The sequence below is a fragment of the Phodopus roborovskii genome, unplaced genomic scaffold (assembly GCF_943737965.1).
Source record: "Phodopus roborovskii unplaced genomic scaffold, PHOROB, whole genome shotgun sequence".
Lineage (NCBI taxonomy): Eukaryota > Metazoa > Chordata > Mammalia > Rodentia > Cricetidae > Phodopus > Phodopus roborovskii.
Window position 1 is genome coordinate 61737 of NW_026125598.1, and position 21374 is coordinate 83110.

General features: G+C 39.4%; 1 pseudogene; it reads left to right on the plus strand.

The window, feature by feature from the left end:
• The window catches only part of LOC127217063 (F-box only protein 33-like), a 73588-nt pseudogene extending 52598 nt beyond the window's left edge, over window positions 1–20990 (plus strand).
• The last annotated feature ends 384 nt before the right edge of the window (window positions 20991–21374 follow it).

Consider the following 21374-nt stretch of genomic DNA (forward strand, 5'->3'; position numbering starts at 1 on the left):
CCTGCCTCAGCCTCCTCAGTGCTGGGATTACAGGTCTCAACCACCATTCCTAGATATTCTTTTCTCCAACTGTGTCCTCATGTCCACTTTAAGAGTTTTCCCTCCTGGTAGGAGGTGTTAGCACACACCTTCATCCCAGCACTCCAGAGGCAGAGGCAGGAAATCTTTGAGTCTAAGGGCAGCCTGGTCTACAGGGTGAGCTCTATGACAGCCAGGATTACACTGAGAAACCCTGTCTTGAAAAACCAAAGAAATGATTTTCCTCTGGTAGTGGCTGTCCTGTGCATATCAGATGCCCTATAGGTAAAGTGAATAGACACAAGAGTAAGAGAATGTTAAGTTTCATTCTCCACTCAAAAACTTCAAGGGAAAGAGCCACCATGCACAGTATGCCCATTTAAACTCAGAACCAAAGCACCTCCTGAATGGAGCAAATATAGATAAAACTTCAGGCAGAATTATCCTTGTTTGTATCAGAATATCATTCATTGACTAGCTCTCCTGTAATCCCAAATGGAAACTTAATTCAAATTTCATAAAACAGTTTCATAAACTATTATAATACTACGGGCATGCATAATGGGAACCAAACCAATGTCTGTCTGTTCTTCCATTGCAGTCACAACAGTAGCTGAGCCAGAAAGAAAACTGTCATGCTGAGCAGTGGAGCGGTCACTGGGTCCGCCCTGGATGCTGTGGGAACATAAAGAACAGAAATGTTTCTAACTGGCCTGTCAGACAAGACACAACTTGGTAAGTGTAGAGCAGGCTGCCTTTCCAGCCTTCTCGGCTGACAACTTGTCAACTGTGTATAAAATCCCTGAGAGGCAGCTTCAAAGCTGAGAAATGGGTGAGATTCTGAAAAAAAGATCATACATACACCCCCGTTTGGTCAGGGGGAGCTATGCCATTGAGAACTTCTTTACCATGCACTAGGTAATATTCAGGGAAAATAGAAATGCAGTGAGATTTGGTATCTGGCCCTTAACCAAGTAGAACTGTCTGGAATGGAAGTGGCAGAATAGGGAATTCAGGAGAGTTATAATACCTTCCCAGGACTCTTCCTCGGTGCAGGCACTCAGAAAAACGTACCTGTTTCTTCCTTTTTCCATCTTGTTTTCTTTCTGGTGCTGCCCACTGCCTTGGCATGGGTGGTAGTCTGAAGCCCATTTAGAGTGGCACTCTTAGGACATGTGACTTTGTTGGAGTGGGTATGACTTGTTAGAGGAATTATCTCACTATGGGTTGCGCTCTGCTGCTTCCTATGCTCAAGATACTGCCCAGTACATTTCAGTCAATTTCTTTTTTTCCTGCAAGCCAAGATGTACCCAAGTACCATGTCTCCTTTCATGCCACTATGCTTCCCACAATGCTCCTTATCATTGTAATATTGGACTGAGCCTCTGAAAGTGTAAGTTACCACCTTGTTAAGAATTGATGTGGTCATGGTTTCTCTTCACAGTAATAGAAACCCTAACTAAGACAGTATGCTTTCCTGGATACATTGGGCTTTCTCACTCTGTTTCTTAGAATCCCCCTCCCTTCCCTCCACTCCCCAAGTCACTGCTTACAAACAATATGGCTCTCTTTCTTCCTCCTCTATTTCCCTTCACCAGGCAGTTGCCAAGATTTACAGCTTGCCTGCCCTGTTGTTTTCATTTCAAACTACATTAAAATTGTCCACAAGATCGCTTCTGAGTCTATTTCTGAATTATTTTACTAACAAGACTAAAGACTGCAATGTGTAAGTCACAGTGTCTTAGTTATGATTTCTATTGCTGTGACCAAACTCAATCTGGGAAAGAAAGGGTCAATTTCTGTGGTCACACTACTGAGGAAAGTCAGGGCATAGAGTCTAGCAACAACATGGAGACAGAACCTGAAGAAGCTGTGGAGGGGTACAGCTTACTGGTTCACTCATCATGGCTTTCTTAGCCTGCTTTTTTATAAAGCCCAGGACCACCATCCTAGGGATGACCACAATCATTGTGGGCTGGGCCTGCCCCCATAAATACTTAACCAAGAAAATGCCCAACAGACATTGCTACACACCAGATGGAGGTATTTTCTCAAGTCAAGTTCCTCTTCCCAAATAACTACATTGTGTTGACAATCTAACCAACTAGGATACTCAACTTCCCCAGTAACAAAAATCAATACCTTCACCCATTTTTCTACTTTTTGGTAATTAAAATGTATATGTGAGTTTACTCGTTAGGTTTTCTTTTTGTTCTGCCAGTATACACACACACACACACACACACACACACACACACACACACACACACACACACACACCATATGCATGCTTAGTGAATGATTAGGCCAAAAGCAGGCATTAGAGCCCCTGGAACTGGTGGTTGTTAACGACCATGTGGGTGGTGGGAATCTAACCTAGGTGCTCTGGAACAGTGACCAAAGCTCTTTACCACTCGCCATCTCTCTTGCCCCATGCAATCTTACTTCCCTGGATGCTTTCTTTTGAAAGAAGTTTTGGTTACTTTGATTCATTACTTTGGTTTTCTTGATACAAGTCAAGTAGTGTAGCCTCAAGCTCATGTCCTCTTGTCTGTGTCCTTATTATTCTGATCCCAAGTATGAGCCCTGCTATGGAAGATTTGGCAAGCTATTTTGCCCTTGATATCATGTGAAAATATCTCTACCAACTCTGTGTTTCCTTTTGTTGGTCTTCCTTGATTACTTTTGGTGTGGAAGATTGGGAATGGAACATTGTTTGGAAGGTATGTATTCTTTGAGGAGGTTTTTTTTTATGTTTGCCTTTGACTTTGCTGATTTGTTTATCTTACTTATTCATAGTTCTGATTGTTATGGTTTGTGGGAAGGAGACTCCAGTTATAGAAATTCTGCCTAGTAGCTTTGGAAAAGAAGGACATGCTTACCAACACTCAGTGGATAGAAGCAGGTAGATCTCAGTGAGTTCAAGGCCAGCCTGGTCTACAGAGCAAGTTCCAGAACAGAGAAACTCTGTCTCAAAAAAGAAAAAGAGAAGGAAGTAAGTGCTGACCCCTGTTGACTCAAGGTTGTTAAGGAATATCCCTAGGATAGAACAAGAGGAACTTTAGGTTTACCACATGTGAGGAGAGACTTTCAAACAAGGAAAAACTGTGTTCATTTATTGTGGTATTGCCCCTCTCTTATCCATCACACTTCAGGACTCCTGAACTATAGACTTGATTGTGAATGGAACTCTGTTTCTCTGTACAGTGTGACACACAGAACAATCTCCTTTCTCTACTCTTCACAATTACTTGTCTCTCTAAACAGCCCACTGAGGAAAGATGGCTAAGCTTAGCTTGTAAGGATTGTGATGAATTGAGTTCTGCAGACTGGATGACTTAGGAGGACTCTGTGACTACAACGGGATGCATCCCAGTAGACCAAAAACCAAATGATCTTGCTCTGACCATGACCAAAAGCAAGAAGAAGAAGGAAACTTATTTTTGCTTACAGTTCCAGAGAGAGCGAACCATAATGGCAGAGGCTGAATGGCAGCCAGTGGCTGGAGCATGAGGCTGAGAGACCACACTATACCCTCACATAGCAAGCAGACACTAAACTGGAATGGGTCAAGTTTGTAAATTATCAAACCCACCCCATGATATAATTTCTCTCTATAGCCTTGTCCCTATTAGTTTCATGACCTCTCCAAAACTGCTGCCAACTGGGAACAAGTATTCTAAGGAATGAGTCTATGGAAGAGGTCAAAGTCATTTAAGCATTATGTAAGTCAAAGCACTTGCCACCAAATCTGAAGACCTGAGAATGATCCTTGGAACCTGTGCTGGAGGGGAAAATTGACTCTTGCAAGTTATCGGCTAACCTCTACATGCTCATACACATGCACATGTACAAACATACATATAATAAATATGTAAAAAATAAAATGCACTATTTTCCAACAGCATAGTGAATGTAGCAGATACCTATCATCCTCTCACTGAAGCTGCCTCTTTCCAGGAGTTTTTTTTAACTGGCAGCCCCTCCTTGGCTATGTTGAGTGAGACATAAGCATAAATAATGGAAGCAGAGAGGCTCAGGGCTCCTGGAGTAGGACAGATGAATCTGAGTCTGGAATCTTGGGGCAGCTCAGTACTATGCTAGAACTTTCCTTTCTGATGCAGTCTCAGCTGCTGCTTAAAATACATGTGGCCATGTTCAGAGGCATCCGTGTGGGGCACACAAAGGAAGTGCTTATCCCTCAAATCCCACTATTTCCTCACATCTGCCTCTGTGCCTTCTCTGCCCTACTCATCCAGGGTTCCATTTGTGCTTTGACTCATATGAAGCTGATGAACTGTTCAGTGTTACCAGAGTCCTGAATCAACCGGAGTGACTAGTCTCTGTTCTTCAGCTTGTTTCCAGACATGAGCCTGGAATGTCTTCCTGCCATGGTCTACATCATCACCTGTCCATGCTGCTGTCACAAAATCAACACACATCAGGAATCTGCAGTCACAAAACAACCTCACATCAGGTAACTTATAAAAACCTTGAGAGGATTGGGTTCTGACATGCCAAAGTCAGAGTTTCAAAAGCTTTAATAATAAGTAGGGCATGATTCTACAAGATAGCTGTCTGGCTGAGACATGGACAAGAGTCAATTCATCTCCGGTGGTTCTTTCAAATGAGTCTATATTCTTTTATTACCACAGCCTTCACAAATCATTCAGCTCTAAAAGGCTGTGGTGAATGTAGGGCATCCTTATAATCTCAAAGCTTGATAGACTGAGACAGGAAGAACATGCATTCAAGGCCAGCCTAGGCTAAATAGTGAGATGCTTTCTCTGAAAACCAAAGGTTGGAAATGTGCCAAGACTCTGGGTTCCACCCCCAGCACAGAGGAAGATAAAGAGAGGAAGACTACTAGGGACAGGATGGAAAGAGGGTCAAGCCCAAGTAGATACTCATTATATTTTCTCTGTCTTGTTTCATGTTTTTTAATGGATGGCTCCTTACTCCAAGACTTGAATTTTGAGAAGAGTCATGCTTTGCCATTTTATGTATGTCCCCTAGCTCCCCAAGATAATTGCAGCTACACACTGTGGAGGGGGCTAATCCAGCCAAGAGGTCGCTTTAAACAAATCCCAGATAGCAGGGATTTAGATGTTTCATGACCTGCCATGAAATGTCCGCGACTTTGAACACTGAGAATTCTAACAGAGTCTTAGAGCTTAGTAACAAAGGATAGTTCTGCTGGTGTTTAGTGGAAGTTCACAATGCTGGTATGATCACACACTTTTAGGTCACCTCACAGGCCACCATTTGGTCAATCTGTCCTTCAAAGAAGTTTCACTGATCATCCCACCAGGATCTGTCTGTCTAAGCAGTTCTTGATGTGAGAGTGTCATGGGCTAATGCCTCCAAACTAGGTATCCTGACTTCACCATGTCTTGTCATTAAGATAACAGCGATGAGAGTTGGAGTGATGACTCCATGGTTAAGAGCCCTTGCTGTTCTTTCAGAAGACTCAAGTCCAGTTTTCAGCATTCAGCTACTGAGTGTGTTACAACTACATGTGATTCCGTTTCCAGAGCATTGAACACCATTTTCTGACTTTTATGTATTTTTTCATGTATATACAAAACAATTTCTTGAAGGTATACATGGAAAGCTTCAGAAATTAAAAAAAAAACATTTTAAGTAAAAGATACCAGGGGCAACATCCTTTTTTTTTTTTTTTTTTTTTTTTTTAAAGAAATGAGATAGACTATGTAATAAAATACCAAATTCCTGCCAGGCAGTGGTGGTACCCACCTTTAATCCCAGCAGAGAGGTGGCAGATGTAAGAAATACTGTATCTTCAGGGAAAGACCAGGCTTTTGTAAGGACACTAGAGTGTGGCCCAAGGAGAGGCATCCTCCCAAAAGTTGCCATCATAGCTGTCTTATAGCTGCACCGGGTCTTGTGGAAGCAAAGATGTGGCCCCACTTACACACAAGGTCAACAGGAACTGTGGGTGCCAAGAACTCAGAGTTGCTACAATGGTGATTGCTTGCTTTTCAAACAGCTGCAGTCACAGATGAGCGGCAATGGGCCATCCCAGGCGTAGAGAGCCAAGGCAGGACTAACCTAAATGGCTCCTGCCTTAGGAGCTTCTGCAGAAAGACCCGTAGAGCGTGACCTTCATGCTCCCACTCAGGAAAGGCGCCCCCCCAATCACTCATGAGAAGCGGTCTTGATGTAAAAGCATGAGGTCTTTATATTCCAAGTTCACTGGGGTCCATTGTCATGTGTCACACAGGGGCAGAGGACTATGGACCACTAGCAAGGAAGTAAGATAGCTTTTATAGAATTACACCAAAGCCCGAGCGTCTTAGACCAATCATCTCATAGCATCTAGACACTGCTCAGAGCAGAACAATCAACTAAAACCATACAAGCCCATGTTTTATAGACCAATGAGTTTCCTAACGCCCCAGAGGTTTGCATTCACACAGGTTCCTGGGTGGGATGACAAAGCTCATGTACTCACAGTTCCTGTGAGTACAGCAAACAATGTGACCTTTCGCCTATTTACTAGCTGAGGGCAAGGTCTGCAATTTAAGGTTTAAACTTCTAGCTTCCTGGGGTCATTGGGGAGTTAGGCTGTATTTTTCCATTCTTATGCCATAGCTTACATCCAGCCAAATGTATGAAAAAAAATGTAGCCTGTTAGAAAGTGTTTTAAGGACTCATAAAAAAAAAAAAAAAAAAAAAAAAAAACAGTGAAAAAAGGTGACATATATTGGGGTGTGTTCAGATTTTGGATGTTCATATTTCAAAGTTTAGCTTCAACAGCTGTATTACAAGAGATTTTAATTAAATATGTTCTATTTCAACAAACTAGTATTGGTCTAAAAAAAAGAGAGCTGAAAAATGTATGTATGTTCTGTATGTATAATGTGGACACACATGAGTATCTGAAATGTGATTGTGAATGTGTGAATTCCAACAATAGGTACTACTTAAATTGCTTGGGACATAGAAAGAAAAAGAAAAGAGAGAGAGAGAGAGAGAGAGAGAGAGAGAGAGAGAGAGAGAGAGAGAGAGAGAGAGAGAGAAGAGATCAGGTCACTGTCTTAATTGAAAGGGTTGGAGCTCTGAGTCTCCCATGACCGTCTTGCAGAGTGAAACAGAAGGAAATGTTTAAAGCCAGAATGGCCTGAAAGCCAGAGAATTCTGTATGTATGGTTCAAAAGAGTTTAGCAGAGGGGAGAATAACGAAATCTAAATTTTGGTGGTTAAAAAATGAATTGAAAGTATGGCGGTTAATGTAAGATTTGAGAGAAGCTATTGAAAGGAGGCCTCAGGTAATTGCATCCCTGTTAGGCCCCACCTAAAAAGGTGTCAGTGAGGATGCAAATGAGACCATGTCAGCTATTGAGAAAAAGCTTCAGGGAACTACAGCCCTTTTAAGCCCCCACCTAAAAAGGTGTCAGTGAAAATTCAAATGATCTTATGATCATTGAATGATATTCAGATGTTATTAGGAAATGTTCCAATGATTATGTCCTGTTTTAAAAAGAACCTACTGGTGATTTGGAACCTTTAAGCAACATCCTGAAAGGAGATAGTGATCCCAATTCACCTAGACAACTAACTGAAGAGAGTAGACAAGTTCTCTTACAGTTGGAGAATGCAATCCAGCATCAGTAGATTTGCTATATTGACTATGCAAAACCATGGGAGGGTTATGTGCTTCTCACACAGCATAGTAGGACTTCGGTCTTATGGCAAGGAAGATCATTGTTATGGTTGCATTTACCTATTTCCCCAGCCAAAGTGCTAAATCCTTGTTTTGAAGCATTAGCTTATGTGGTACAAAATGCCATATGGAGTCTAGGAGATATTTTGGCAGGGAACCAAATGTAATACATGTTCTCTATAACAAACAAAAAGTTGATTGATTATTTCAAAACAGTGATTCATGTACAATTGCTTTTACTCAGTTTTTGGGAAAAATTGACAATTAGTTTCCAGCTTATAGGCTATTGCAACTTGTGATCATGCCTCCTTCTGTATATCCTAAAAATTGTAAGGTGTAATCCTGTTAAAAATGCTATATAAGTTTTTCTAATGGAAAAGAAGCTTATGTTACTGATGGAAAAAATATGTAGTACAGTCAGATCCAGCTTCAGCTCAGAGAGCTGAATAGCGAGCTGTTGTGGTGGTTTTTCGGCTTCTGGTGAATGATTCCTTTAACTCATATTCTGATAGTCATTATGTTTTCAGAGCTCTTCATGTTATAGAGACAATTACATATATTGGAACTAATAAAAATTATGTTAAATTACTGTTTGAGCAAATTCAAAGAGTCATTGATCAAAGGAAGGTACTGTGCTTTGACCCCAGGTAGTACACAGTCCTCTGGTCCCTGTGTAGCTAACTTCTTTCTTAACCAAACAATATGCTACAGGATTAAGAGAAGAGCAATCAGGGCTCTGCCATACATAGGAATAAGTCTGTGACTGGATGCCTGGCCAGAGATAGAGCAGTTGACACACATCAATGCAGACACATCCTCTTCACATGCCAACTCTTTCAACTAAAATGAGGGCCATGTGGAAACATGTTCATGAACTATCATGATTTCCCTTATTTGTGGTTCTCCTGTCTTTGAATAGCAAGGAAAATATTTGTGTGTGCTGCCATAAATCTGACTGAAAGATGTCTTTTCAAGCTCTGTAAAGTCAGCAGAGGTGAGAAGCATGAAGAGGAAGACAGGCTTATACCCTCTCAGCATGTGTTTGATGAGTCTGTGAAGGGCTCTCACCCACTGAAGAAGAGTGAGCAGAAAACTGGCATCCCCTGAACCTTCAGCTGTTTATGACACTCCGTGCTTTAATAGTTCAGAGATTGTTACACTTTAGCCTCTGACATAATTGCCTTTGATATTTTATAGGCTGATACATAGGGGATGGAATATAATTATTTATAAAATTTATTTATGAACTTACTTTTAGTTTCTTGAGGTGGGTCTCTCTCCATAGCTCTGAATGTTCTAGAACTATCTAAGTACACCAGGATAGCCTTGAACTCACAAAGATCTTCCCATCTGCCTATTCCTCAGCCTCTGCCTATGTCATTGCCTCAAGAGTCTGTGACCAAAGGGATGCTCCAACAACCAGGTGGAATCAAGTTTCTTTCTGTACAAATAAGATCCAATATTCTGAAAATCTGCTTTGTTACAGTTTAAGGAAGTCAAGCTCTGACATCATAGGAGGTGTGCTTAAGGTATCCAGGGAAGTTTCCTCTTAGGTGGTAATGTTACCATTGCATTTCTACTTAAAGGAAATACAGCATCAGAATTTTACTGAGCGTTTGCATTCAAATTGCCATTAGATGTTTTATGTTATATCTCTTTAAACAATATGAAATCCCCCAACTACAGCCCATTATCACAAGGACTATTTGCAGTCCAGTGTCACACATCTAGAAAATGTTAATAAGCCCACCATGAAAAGATCCCACCACCGGCATCCAATGAGCCTCACAGGGACAAGTTTGAGTACAAGAGAAAGATGGAAAGCAATAGCTTGAAGAGGTCTCTGGTTTATCTCACTGTGTGTGCTGCTTTTGCTACAGATTTGGGCACTGCCCTGAGACAACTGTGTTTTACTTAACCCCTTGGGAGTGATATAAAGGTGTTTTGATGAATATTTTCTAACTTGGATATTATTATTTTAATCTTTATGTTTTCAAACTAAGTAACTTGTAGAATTATTGCTTATTAAACAATGCTCAGGAAATACATTTCTTATTAAAACAATTAACAATATGTTATATTTGTATTTTATTCCCCTAGGACCATGTGGGTCTCTGAATTTTATTTATTTATTTATTTATTTATTTATTTATTTATTTATTTAATATAACTAAGTCCATTTAAATGAAAACATACATTTATAGACAATATTTGGGAATTTGGGAGTCGTTCTTTCCAAACTACTTCCTGCTGGTAAGGGGCGATGTCATGGGAGATTGGAAGAAGATTCAGAAATCCTGGCTGTAGTCTGTAAGGCTGCTTATTCCAGCTGTTTTGAATGTAGGATCACCTGGTACTCTGTTTCAGGTGGTCTGGCTTGGTCAAACCACATTAGTCTAGTAGGAATCCACATCTTTTCATTTTCTGTGGTAACAAAAATAGAAATCCTTTTCCCCAGTAACTTGTCCTTGAACTTAAATTTTGGAGTCAAAGCATTTTTTTTAATTTAATTTATTATTTTACATGTGGATCCCAGTTTCCTCTCCCTCCCTCCCTCCCTCCCTCCCTCCCTCCCTTTCTCCCTCCCTCCTTCCCTCACTTTTACCCTCTCTGTCCTCTCACATGCACTCTAACCCCCCTCCCCTCCCATCTCCCAACACCAATTCCATATGTAGGGGAATGCCATCCAGTTGGGGACATAACTGCCTTAATCTAGAGACAGGAGGGTCTCTGAATCTTATGCCACTCGTTAGGACATGCTTCTTTCAAATGTATGATCATCTTCAACTTTGTTGTAATAACTATACATTATTTTGTCATTTTTGGTTGTTACCTCTTGAAAGTATGTTCATTGAAAAAGATCAACAGAAAGGCATTAAGTGAGAAATTATATGGAGTAGAGGGTAAGAAAAATAAAATCAGTATAGGTAGATAGAGAAAATAAGTTCTTTTCAATATAGGAAAACAATAAGCAAATATTTAATTTTTTTAAAACACACAAAAATGATGGGAACTGTAAACAGCAAATTGGGAGTATGCAGTGAGGGGAGAGGGAGTTAGGAGAAACAGAAGGGCAGAAGTGGATGGGAGAGGTGGGCTTGAGGGAACAAGAAGATTGAGTCATGTATGGAATGGAGGAGAGCAAGAAAAGAAATATAATAGACTGAGCCAGTATACGTTTAAAGAGAAATCTGGCACTAGGAAAATGTTCAGAGATCTACAAGGATCACCCCAAATAACAATCTAAGAAATAGTTGAGAGGCTACCTTCAATGCCCTTCCCCAATAATGAGATTGATGACTACCTTATATGCCATCTTAGAGCCTTCATCCAGTAACAGATAGAAGCAGAAGCAGATGCCCACAGCTAAACACTGAGATGAACTACTGGAATCCAGCTCGAGAGAAGAAGTAGTGGTGAGCAAAGGGGTCAAGACCAGGCTGAATTTCGAAACCTGCAGAAACTGTTGACCTGAACAAGGGTGTGTTTATGGGCCTCAGTCTGATAGCTGGGAAACCAGCATAGGACCAGCCTGGAACCCGTGAATGTGGGTTATCAGGAGGAATGGGAAGGCTGTGGGGTTTCTGGTAGTGGATCAATATTTATCCCTACAATATGAAGGACTTTTTAAATACAGGGAAACTCTCTCAGCCTAGACATGTATGGGAGGGACTAGACCCTGCTCCAAATGATATGACAGACTTTGAAGATCCCCTATGGAAGTCCTCATCATACATGGGGAGCAGAATGGGAATGGGATGGAGGTTGGGTGAGCAGAGGAGGATGGGAGCATGATAGAACTGTGATTGACATGTAAAACCTCAAACTAAACACAAATTATAAAAATTCAGAACACAGTTCTATTGATTGATCCATGCATCCACCCACCTACCCATCCATTCATCCTTCCATCCAATCATTTATGCAACTGTCCATCTATCCATCCGTTCACCTATTCATCCATATACCCATGCATCCATCCATTCATTCATCCACCCACCCAACTTATGTGTATGCCTACTTACCCTCTGGTTTAAGTATTGTGATTATATAGCTCATTTAGAAACATAATGTATAATTTAGTACAGATTATAGAGAGCTATTTATAATAGGTAAAACGTATAGTGTCAGTTAGGTTTTCTAGATATATACATATATATTTGAATGAGATAGGTATTAATGAAACCTTTCAAAGACCTACAGAACATGGCATTTTAAATGGTTTAGAGTTTTTCTTAACTGTGAGGCAAAACTGCTCCTGGCAACACCACTAGTTAGAAAGGAAGATGGACATCAAAGAAACTCATTATGGAGATTGATTTCAATATGGAAAGACTAGCCATTTGGGCAAGATACTACTCTTCTCTAGACTGTTTGACTTTATGCTGTATAAAGCAGGACCCACATAGAAGTGTCTGCTGATATAAGATTGACATTGCTACAGGGTTCCTATCTCATGGAAGAGTCTCCCAGATATGCTGCAGGACACAGAAAAAATGTGATAGAAAAACTACCAACACAGGTGGGACATTTTGAAATTTCTTGCTTTGCTGAGAAGTCTGCCAGGCACACTATAGCCTATGGGCTGAATAGGGAACATTACAGAAGAACTTCAGGTGCCTGACCAAGTAGTGAGATGTTTCTGTCATTTCTAGAGTTTATACGTTATCCTTCTGTGGTCTTTGATGGATAGTTGAGGTTATGGTTTTCCTTAGTAAGCATTAAAGATAAGTTACATATAGAACTTTAGATTTCAAAGATAGGATAGATGATGGAATATTTCCTTTAAATCTTGCTAAATGTTATTGGACTAATTATTGTTCACTGTGGTTCTTACTTGATAACTGTTTTCTTATATATTTTACTATGTTAAAGTTAAAACCCTTCTTTTTATTTAGACAGAAAAGAGGAGATGATGGGAGTTGTCATACTGCAAATATATTTCTCTTATCTGTTAATGAATACAGCACTGTTGGTCAATAGGAAAGCAAGATAGGTGGGACTAGGACACAAGGAGGAGAGAGGAAGTAGTAGGGAGGAGATTCAAGATGTAGGACAAAGAGAAAAGAATGATGGGCACTTTCTCCTGTAATATAACACCTTCTAAATTGTCTACAACCAGTAGACTGAATGACCCATCCTAATTTCAGGCATTGCCACCAGGGATGTTTCACAGTATCTGAAACTTGGTGAGGTATGAGGGAATCTGGCAAGGTGAAAGTCGGGATTTCTGCTCTGCTATGGAAAAGGATATTTTAATGGCAGAGTTTTGTGCAGCAGTACAAAACATTGAATTATCAGCATGGAGGAAGATTGCTGCTGAGCCCCAGTTGGATCTGCATACTACAAACAACAGAACTACTTTTTATATAAGGATGAAATCTTCACATTCTTGTTACATCAATGAGATTCATCCATGACAAGGCATTTGGACACCATACTTGGTTCAATAATGTTCTGCACACTGTGATGCCATCAACATTGATGGGCAAGTACCTGTTTAATAAATATACTGAGTTCTTTGGCAAGGTATACATGAACCATATTTTAGAATAGGTTTTTCGCGCCTGAGGACCCCCCCCCCATACTGATATCCAACCAAGCTTCAAACCGTCCCATACTTCCCAGCAGAGTATAAGTATAGCATTTGCTTCCGAAAACTCCCTCATCTCTCTTTCATATTTATTTCTCATTGGCCTTGGTTGGCAGCTACTGCAGGTTCACCACATATTTACCTGATGCCTCCTCAACTGATTGTCCATTGACAGTAATACTGTGAGGACTGCCATTTTCTTCTTCCTTTAGTAAGTTTGTTTACTTCTTTCTCATGATTTACATATTTTATGTAATTGTAAATTATCCAGATATTAAATCATCTAATTGAGGTGTCAATTGGAAAGATTTCAACCATTTCTTTACAAAATACTCTCAGGTAACTCTTTAGTTTGCTGGCAATGAACTCTTTTCATTCATGAGAGACCATTTGTCAACTACTTCCAAGATTTCTGGAGTGGTATTTTCCTCCATTTAGGCCTGTCCCTAGACATTCAAGTCTATACTACAACAGGAACCTACATTTTAAGTGTTTGTTTCACACTGACCTCTGACACATTTGGCATTGATATATTATAGGGTTCAATAGAAAATGAAGACTTCATTTATTTATTGACTTTCTTTTATTATCTTTCATGATGTTCTGAACTAAATATTTTGCATCAGGGTAGCCTTGATCTCACATTAATATGCTGGTCTCTGACCCTGCTTCAACCACCACGACACACACACACACAGTTTTAAATTTTGTTTTTTAAAAAATATATATTATGAGTACTCCTCTGTGACTTAATTCTCCCAAAAGATGCCTGGGAATCAGAATTTTTTTTAAGTTTTCTCCAGAATACTATGTAGACCAGGCTGTCCTTGAACTTGCAAAGATATGCTTTCCTCTGCCTCCTCATTGTTAGGTTTAAATGCAAGAACCATCAAGACAGAGCTGGAGTCAGAAGTTTTGAAACCATTAATTTTCTTTACACATTGTGTATGCTAAAATAGCCCCAATCTCTTTATATTCCTGGCCCAGCTCTTTGAGTGCTGAGTTTATAGGCATGCACCCTTCACCCATGTGATAAATTTAATTTACCAAAAATGTCAGCACAGACTTCATTGTCTCAATCCATCCATGTCAAATGTTGTTATGAATACTTTGTAATTATAAATAATAATCACAAAATTCTAATAGTGATATCTCTCCATACTCTGTTTTCTGAAAATGGTTAAGTGGGGGCACCTACTTTCTACAAAGTAAATAGTTTAGTAAGGACTGTCTCACTGGGATACCTGGCACCCTAATTTATTCTGAGAACCACGGGATATACTAACAGATACACAAAACTATGATACTTATTTGAAAAGTGTTTATTAAGAAATTTCCAATAACTGGGCTACAGAGATGGCTCAGCAGCTAAAAGCACCCGCTATTCTTATTGACGATAAGGGTTCAATACACATTGAACACCTAATGGCTTACAACCATCTGAGTAAGTCTCATTTCAAAGAATCTGGTGCCCTCTCCTGGCCTCTGCAGAAACCAGCCACAAACAAAGTGCACATACATACATGCCCTCAGAACCTATGAAATAGTGCTGGGCATTGTAGCACACACATGTAATACTTTAAATGAAAAGAAACCAGAAGGTGAGGGCTGTTGTTCTCTAAGAACCCTTACGTTAGAACAAAACAATCATTACATTGGATTGAAAATTTTGACAACCTCTGCTTCTCAAAACTGCAGGGCATGTGGTGAGTTTTCCTGTTGCTAATTGATTCTTCTTGTTCATTTATCATTAATTTTCTTTCTTTCTTTTTTTTGGTTATTACATCTCTGTCTATTTTTCTATTTGTTCATTATTTGGAGACAGTGTCTCATTCTGTGTTCCATGGCATGCCTCAAGCTGAGAGATCCTCCTGCCTTTGAGACCTGAGTGCAGGGATTAAAGGTTTCAGGCCCATGTTAATTTTATTAATTAATTATTTTATTTATTTAATTTTTTTTGCATCAAGTTTCTCTGTGTAGTCCCATGTGTCCTTGATTCACTCTGTAGACCTTGCTGGGAGGTAAGTCATAGAGATCCACCTGCATTTGCCTCCCAACTACCGAAAATAAAGTCATGGACCACTACTGTCTGAATATTTTTTAAATTATACCTGTTGAAGTTTCTCAAAGTTCCTGAAGTTCATGAAGGTCTTGAAGAAGGAGATCATACAGTATGTACTGAAACAGATTCCTTGGACCAAAGTAAAGAAGACTTATAGGAACATCTTGCCAACCTACTGGTGAAGCATCATACAGAAGAACCTTGAGATGTGACCTTCAGAATCTTCCAGAATATCAATAGGAAGGATGCCAGTGATAGGTCAGCAGGAGATTTGCTGATGAGTTGGGTCAACTTCTTTACCATGAGATTCATGTCATAATTAAGATAATTCTTCTTTAGGCCCAACTCCCATAGGAAAGGCAGGTATGGGGCCCATTTTTCTATTTGAGGAAGTAGGCACACTGGGGTAGATATGTTAGCTCTGATCTTTGAAGTCAAATGAATGAAGGTTTCATGCCCTAAACTACCTAGATTGTAAAACTTCTACCTAGGACATCAGTAATTTTGCCCTTGCATCAAAACTGAATACTTAACTCTAGAGTGACGTGGTCGCTCTGGATTTGGACTGTCAGCAATAGGAAACACATGGGGATGAGGAAATTGGCTCTGTCTTTGTAAACATGAAAACCTGACTTCAGAAACCACATAAAAGCCAGGCACCATAGCAAGTTGTCCCTTCGGCATGGCAAGTTGTAAGCCAGCTGAAAAGAAATCTGTCTCAAAACCTGACATGCGGGAGGGGCTGGAGGGATAGCTTAATATTTAAGAACACCTGCTCCTCTATCACAGGACCTGGGTCAGTTTCCAGAAGCCAGATGATGGTTCACAACTATTATGTAACCCAATGGTCAGGGAATCTAGTGCCCTCTTCTGTCTCCTGAAGGCACAGCACTCATATGATACACATATATGTATGCAGACAAAAGAACCATATACATCAAATTAAAGCAAGCCCGTTTTTATTTTAATGCAGGGCACCTGAAGAAGACACCCAGTGTTAGTCTCTGGTCTCAACATGTATTGATTCTGTATCCTTCCCCCCATCCACCCACCTATATACTTATAATGCATGTATTTGAAACAAATCTAATCAGTTGTGAAATAAGGTTTCTCATTTTTTGTCAAGGCTGGTATGTTTATATCTTTAACAAGCACAGGTATAAAATGGAAAAGCCATTTTTCATTAAATAGCATGGTTTTAAGAGTCACATATTTATTTACTCTTGTATAAAATATCAGGATGCAATTTTCTGATAAACTTAGGTCTGTGGCTACAAAAGGTTCTTCACACCTTAGTGTTTTGTTTGCTGTTTTAAAAATGTCTCTGTGCTGTTCTTTTACTCTTACTTCTTCTGGGACTCCAGATGTGAGCTCAGCATTTGGCTTTGGTTCCAGTGTTGTCCACAGTCATTAAATTTGAATACAAGCTTTGTACTTAGTCCATGCCCTTTACCATGTTTGCTATTTCTCTGTACTTGCCATCACTCTGAATATGCACAACAGTCTGAATGTGATTTGCCTATGAATTTGATGGTAGAAGCTACTCTAGAATATCTTTTAGACATATTTTAATATGTGCTTATATTAAACATTTAGAAAATCATTTTGACCATTTTCTCCTATAGGAAACTCCAGAGGTTTAATCTGTTTGGAGATAGAAGCAAAGAAGTCTATCCAGCACATACCTCAAGAGGGAAGAACTTGACTTCAAGAAGATTAATCAGTTAAGTCACACAGTAAGCTTTACAAGGGCATGTGTTAATAACAAGTCTAGCTCTTGACTGAAAAGTAGTAAGACACAATCAAGAACAGTGATCTTTAAAAATTATGGAGGTAACGTACAGGCAAGAAGATCTGAATCCACATTTCCTGATCTTGTGTAAATGCTGTAGAAGCATGATGGACTACCTACAATTATAACTTTGGCAGGCCCAAGGTCAGGTATCCCAGAGCAAGCAGGCCCACAGAGGCTAGCCCTGTCAGCAGACTCTGGTTTGATTGAGAGAGCCTGCCTCTCTCTCTCTCTCTCTCTCTCTCTCACACACACACAGTGTTGGGCTAGAATATATGTCCTATAAATATCTTAACTGCATTTTAGTTGTGATTATGTGACAATTGATGGCATAAATCTTTTGGGATAAATCATATAGCTTGCTGGGTAAGTATTGCTATGTGAATTGTTAATATTTTATTTTATGCATTTTAAGTGTTTGCCTGCATGGGTATATATGTACCGCATATATGTCTCTTTGCTACAAGTCAGAAGAGGGTTTTGGTTCTCTTGTAAATGTAGTGAGTGAAGGTAGTGTGCTGGTTGGTGGGTGCTGAAAAATGAACCTGGATTCTTCTGCAGAGAAAGCTCTCTTACACAAATCCCATTCCTGCTATTTAAAGGTGTTATTTTTTTCACTTGCTTTTATTATCTTTTCTGCATGTTTAATGTATCTTACTGATTACATTGTAATGTGAGACTAATTGCATTTGTAGATTGGATAGAAATAAAGTAATGGGAAACAATATATCTCAACATTGAATGCTTTGTGTTGCCCATTTCTAAAAGATTAGTGTCAAGTGCTAATGATAACATTGTGTTCTGTTTCCTTGTATAATTTAGCAGCTGTTTGAAAAATACTGAGTAGGAGTAGGAGACTAAAATAGCTGTCTTGTGTGTTTCTGCTGGAAATAGTGACCCCCCCAACATCCCTGTTGTCTCTAACTCAATTGCCAACACTATGGAGCACCTGATTTTACTGGGCAATGGTATTTCTGGCAACAGCACACTTATTACTGCAGTTGAACTAGAGTGGTGTGTAAATCTGAGTTCACTTGCCCTGGATTTCTGTGATTTTACAGCTGAGATGGCAAGAGTCTTAACTGATAGCAACCATGTGCCTTCACAGCGATCTCCTGGTCCGCAATGTTTCAGTGATGCACAAATGATTACACAACATGCCAAATGATGAGAACTATAAAGCCCTAGCAGGAAAGATCTCCAGCCTTCAGGTCTATCTAATGGCTTTTGATGTGCAAGGAGAAGACATGCTAAAGATTCTGAAACCCAGTATACCACTTGAGAGTGTTCACTTTGACAGCTATGTCACTTGTGTCTCAGGGGCTATTGTTGATCTTATATCCAGGCAGTACAGCAAATTTCTCACCCAGTTTTTATTGGTAATTATTGTAAGTGACACGTCTGGTTTTCCGGATCTTAGTGACAGGTGCAATAAAGATCAATTTATTTTATCAGCATGGAGGTGCACAAAGCTCATGGTGTGTGGTTTTATTCACTATAACTTGATACTGGCATCATACCTTAAAGTGTTTCATTCTGGTAAATATATCGCAAGTTTGAAAGTCCTGTCTCAACCCTGAGTGCTCTATCCCTGGGTCCCTGTAATGATTTTACCTGTCATGAGGAAATAATACTAACGTAGCTAAGGAAATAGATATGTAACTACCTACATTGGGTATATTCACTCCAATCAGAAGATCCTGAAATGATTAGGAGGAGGGACACAGAAAGAAGGAAAGTGTGACTTTTATACTTACAACCTCATCTTTTAGATTCTAGTGTTGATGTATTTACTATATTGTTTAAATTATCTATTACTTATACATATGCTTACTTCTTAGCCATTCATCTTAGTATGTGTACTATTTTCTTTTGAATAGAGTTGCTATTCAAATATACTAAGAGAAAATTTTACTTTAATACAAATACATTTTATTTTAATATAAATAATATATGAAAATGTCTTACCTAGGCATGGCATCACAAGTAAATAATCTGAGCTCTTGAGAGGCTGAGGTAGGAAGATTGCCAAGAGTTTGAAAGGGCAGTCTGGTCTACATAAGTGTTCTAGTCCAGCCTGAGATACAGTGTGAGACCATGTTCATAAATTAGTAATAATCAGAGTATAGTGGCACACATCTTAAATCCCAGGACTTCAAAGGAAGAGGAATACAGATCTCTGTGAGTTCAAGGCCATCATGGTCTACAAAGCTAATTCTAGGACCACCAGCGATGCTACACAGAAAAATCCTAACTCAAAAAACAAAAAGAACCAACAAATAGGTAACACAACAAGCAAGGACTGTTTTACCTCTATAGTAACTCTTTCATTGTTTTTGAAACTATTTTTCTTAGCCTGCAATTGTGTCCCTTTAGGTTTTACTTTATAATTGGCCATAGAATTATAGGTAATAGAAAGAAAAAGATCCATATTAAAATTAGCAAGTGGTTGTTGGGGAAGATGGCTCACGGAATGAAGTGCTTAATGTGCAGGTACAGGACTAGTGTTCATATATCTGGAACCCATCTAACAGCCAGGCAGCTTGGTGGCCACCTCAAGTCCTCTACTCAGGAACAGAGAATAGAATCTCTCCCTGGGTCATGCTGGCTAGCTATTCAAGTTCTGGTTCAATGTCAAGATCCTCTCTCAACTAACAAATCAGAGAGCAAACAGGAAAGGCATCCAGTGTCACCTTTAGACCTCTACAAGTTGGCATACACTTGCATGCATGCACATTGTGTAAAGTAAAAACAGGGATTGCCAAACAATCCTTTTTAAAGCTTTTTCTTCTTTCAGAGTCTTAGATAGAAATAAAGCTTCATCATCTTCCTCACTTATCCTTTCCCAGAGGTGACCTCTGTTCTGAGGCTGACACATAGTCTTATGTTTCCTATGACTTCTGATAATAAACCATTGCTCTCAAAGTTCCAGATGTCATGACTATAGACTATGAGAAGCCATAGGAAATATTTTTGCAATGAAGAAAAATTCCTGTTTTGTATATCAGGTTTTTGTTTGTTTGTTTTGGTCCTCAAGACAGGGTTTCTGTGTGTACCCTGGCTATTCTGGAACTCACTCTGTAGATCAGGATGAACTCAAACTCAGATATCTGCCTGCCTCTGACTCCTAAGCACTGGTTCTAAAGGCATGTGCTATCACAGCCCAGATACATACATACATACATACATACATACATACATACATACATACATATATGGGACTTAGGTGGGAAATAAAATGTGTTCCTTATGATAAATCAAATGTTTTTTTTTTTTTTTTTTTTTTTGCTGAGTGAAATACCACTTGACAGCTCACAACTCTGTGACATTATTAAGAGAGTATGAAACACCTTGGTAGTCATGACTTTTTATTCTCAATTTGTTTTAAAGGGAAAGGACTGACATGGTGAAATACAAATGTGTAGCTTCTTATGAAGCACTTACCGAGGAACAGAGTAAACTTACCAAAGACAGAATAAAACAGAAGAGAAAGACAGATGCCTTCTTCTTATATTTAAGATGATACCATGTGGGCACTCATCCTCATTGCTATTGCTGGTCTTTGTGGCTCTCATCTCAAATGCTTGCAGTCACTGAAGAAAGCATTAATATTTACCAAGGTGAACTAACCGAGGATGATGTGGATTCCCGTGCATAACCTTATTGAGCAGAGCAAGTATCGCTGGGCCTTGGTCAACCTTGGCAAGCAGTCCTGGACCCTGAATCACTCAGTGTCTTCACTAAACCAAATTGTCATTTTTACAGAGAGATACTAAACTTCAATGAAGACATTATGTTTTGTAAAATGTATAATTTCTGTGTCCAGATATGCAAGTAGGGTCTTAGTATTTTTTTTAAGTATTGTAAACTAAACAATTTTTGCTGTGTTAAATCAGCTTTATAGGATTATATATGTATATTCTATTTCTTGATCAAAGAAAATAGTTAGGTATTGGTTTTACAAGTAGAATGTTACATTGTACAGGGCTTTCTTGGTTGATTAGATTGTTACCAAACCTTAAGGGCAAATAGACAATAATTATCTGAGGTTGCTGCCTAACTTTTTCATTGAGGTACTCTGCTTTTTGGACATTTTTATTCTTTCTTTTTCAAAATGCCGAGCTTAGAAGCCAAATACACACACACACACACACACACACACACACACACACACACACACACACTCATAGCATAGCCAGGTGGATTGAATGCAATGCACTGC